This window comes from Fukomys damarensis, unplaced genomic scaffold (genome assembly GCF_012274545.1).
Source record: "Fukomys damarensis isolate Sample0158 unplaced genomic scaffold, DMR_v1.0_HiC HiC_scaffold_33, whole genome shotgun sequence".
Classification (NCBI taxonomy): domain Eukaryota; kingdom Metazoa; phylum Chordata; class Mammalia; order Rodentia; family Bathyergidae; genus Fukomys; species Fukomys damarensis.
The window spans coordinates 56,120,451-56,124,214 of record NW_022900945.1 but is presented as its reverse complement, the minus strand read 5'-3'; positions in this window follow the sequence as shown (position 1 = coordinate 56,124,214).

Here is a 3,764-nt window from a genome sequence, read left to right as displayed (position 1 = left end):
CAATTTTTTTGATAATTGTAAGGAAACTGCTCACCATAATGTTCAGGCTAATATGGGTCAAATCAATTTTGAAATGTTAGCTGGTGAAGGAGCTTATGAGGATGTTATTCATCAAATTAGTTATGATCGTCCTGTTTATGCTCAGATAGCCTTGGCAACCCGCAATGCTTGGACTGCCCTTCCCTCCAAAGGGGACCTTAGCTCTAGCCTTTCTAACATAAGTCAAGGACCTGATGAGCCATTTTCAGATTTTGTACATCGATTAGTTACTGCTGCAGGGAGGATTTTTGGTAATGTAGATAATGGCCTGCCATTCGTTCAGCAGCTAGCCTTTGAAAATGCTAATAAACATTGTCAGGCTGCCATCCGACCCTATAAAAGAAAAACAGATCTTTCAGGATACATTAGGTTATGTGCAGATATAGGACCAGGATATACTTAGGGATGGGCACAAGGGATGGCTATGGCTGCTGCCGCTCAAGGGATGAGTTTAGATACATTTTATGCCAATTCACGCAACAAGGAAGAGCTCACATGTTTTGGTTGTAAGCAGCCTGGACATCTGAAGAGAGATTGCCCTAACAAACCCAGTTCTGGGTCTTGACCATCAGCCCTATGCCCTAAGTGCCGGAAAGGGTACCATTGGGCATCAGAGTGTAGGTCAATCTTTGACAAGGAGGGAAAACTCATCAATTCTTCTCAGAAAAACAATTATAAAAGACCACCCCCTAGTGGACAAAGGGACTTCCAACGGGGCCCACCTCGGGCCCCAACAAATATGAGGACAAATGTGAAAATAGCTTATCCCAGCATTCAATTTGTCCCACAGGAGGCATAAAATCAAAATCCATTCATGACCTATTCAGAGCAACCCCAGGCAGTGCAGGATTGGACCTCCACACCTCCGCCTACACAGTATTAACCCCTCAGATGGGAACACAAGCTCTCCCCACAGGAATATTTGGACCCCTGCCGAAAGGCAGCATTGGAATCATTCTAGGAAGGAGTAGTTGGATTTTAAAAGGGCTTCATATTCATCCAGGAGTCATAGATGCCGATTATACGGGTGAAATAAAAATATTAGCTTCATCACCTGATGGCATCACTGTTATCCCTGCTTAGGAGCAAATAGAACAAATATTGCTTTGTCCTTATATAGACAAAGGGGAGTTTTTATCTCTTCAAAATAGGCAAAATAGAGCCTTTGGGTATTCTGATGCATTTTGGGTCACACCTATCCAACAAGATAAACCTGAATTAGCAATTTGGATTAATAATAAACCATTCAAGGGAATTTTAGATACTGGAGCTGATGTGACTGTAATAGCTCAACAACATTGGCCCAAGAATTGGCCTGTCCAAGATACAGCCACCCATCTTAGGGGAATAGGCATGACTCAAAATCCTCAAAAGAGCGCAACACTATTAAATTGGAATGATGAAAATGGAAATCAGGGCAAAATTCAGCCATTTATTGTGCCCCACCTACCAGTAAATCTACAGGGAAGAGATATTTTACAACAAATGGGGGCCATCATGTGTAGCCCTGATGAGTTAGTAACCAAACAAATGATAAATCAGGGGTATATTCCAGGTAAGGGATTAGGGAACTACAATCAGGGAATAGCCACACCTATGATACCCCATGCGCGTCCCCAAAGAGCAGGTTTAGGATATTCTTTTTAGGGGCCATTGATTCAGCTGTACCCCACGCAGAAAAAATTGAGTGGTTGCCTGGACCTCCTGTGTGGGTGGATCAATGGCCTCTTTCCCAAGAAAAATTACAGGCTGCTCATAGCTTAGTACAGGAGCAGCTTGAGCTTGGCCATTTGGATTAGGGAAATACAATCAGGGAATAGCCACACCTATGATACCCCATGCGCGTCCCCAAAGAGCAGGTTTAGGATATTCTTTTTAGGGGCCATTGATTCAGCTGTACCCCACGCAGAAAAAATTGAGTGGTTGCCTGGACCTCCTGTGTGGGTGGATCAATGGCCTCTTTCCCAAGAAAAATTACAGGCTGCTCATAGCTTAGTACAGGAGCAGCTTGAGCTTGGCCATTGAGAAGTCTCATTCTCTCCTTGGAATTCCCCGGTATTTGTAATTAAAAAGAAATCTGGAAAATGGAGACTTTTACAAGATCTAAGACAAGTCAATAAAAGAGTGATAGTAATGGGTGCTCTTCAGCCTGGCCTTCCCTCCCCGGTAGCCATTGCCAAAGAATCCAAAATTATAGTAGTGGACCTAAAGGATTGTTTTTTCTCTATTCCCTTACATCATGAGGATAAACAGTATTTTGCCTTTAGTCTCCCAGAAATCAATCAGGCTCAGCCCATGAAAAGATATCAATGGAAAGTATTACCTCAGGGCATGGCCAATAGCCCTACCTTATGTCAATATTTTGTAGCTAAAGCCCTTTCTGAGGTTCGAAAAAATTGGCCCGCAGTTCAAATCCTACATTATATGGATGATCTATTGTTAGCTTGTTTAAATGAGGATGAATTATATTCTTGTTATGCTGATCTTGTGCTGAGTCTTAAACCCGCTAACCTTCACATAGCCCCCGATAAGGTGCAATTGAATTTTCCCTATTGTTACTTAGGATTTCAATTAAATAATAGTTATATAGCCCATAATAACATAGTTCTAAAAACCAATCATTTAAAAACCCTTAATGATTTTCAAAAATTATTAGGAGATATTAATTGGCTACGTCCTCACTTAAAATTATCTACTCACAAATTAAAACCATTGTTTGATATTTTAATAGGAGATCCTTCTCCAGATTCCCATCGAGAGTTCACTATAGAAGCAAGGAAAGCCTTACGGACAGTTCAATTGGCAATAGAAAAGCAACAAATTTCCTACATTGATTATTCTAGGCCTTTGTTCTTTGTGGTTTGTCCTTCCCAAGGAACACCAACAGGTGTGTTATGACAAAACGCACTCATTTATTGGCTCCATTTACCTGCTAACTCAGGCAAGAGTATACTGCCTTACTATGAGGCAGTTGCTAAACTTTGTATGCAGGCTAGAAAATTTTCAAAACGTACCTTTGGATTTGAACCTCATAAAATAATAATTCCTTATGATAAAGAACAATGCAATTGGCTCTTACAGACCACAGACTTTTGGCCTTTGGCTTTTATTCAGTATTCAGGAGATATTGACAATCATTACCCTGGTGATAAGCTTATTCAATTTGCTAAAAATCAGACATTTATATTCCCAAAGGTTACCAGTTCACAACCTTTAAAGGATGCTCTTTTGATTTTCACTGATGGATCTTCTAATGGCATGGCTGCCTTTTTTTCATAATGATCAGTCTGCCTTTTTCCATAATGATCAGTCCATCACATTTCAAACTAATTATGCTTCTGCACAATTGGTAGAACTCTGTGCTATGTTAGCAGTTTTTCAAAAATATTCTGATAATAGAATCAATATTTATACAGATAGCCGATATTTGGTACATTCAATTCCCTATTTGGAAACAGCTGGACAACTTGATAAACAATCCTCGGCCCATTCCCTATTTTTAGAGATACAAAAATTGATTCAACATCGAAAACAACCATTTTTTATTGGACGTACTAGAGTACATTCTGGACTTCCTGGTCCTCTATCTTCAGGTAATCAATTGGCCGATCTTGCCACTAAGGGTATAATAGATTACTATTCTGTCAATTTAGTCAGTGACTCCATCCACCAAGCAAAAAGTTTTCATCGGCTGCATCATGTTAATGCCAACACTCTTTCAAAAA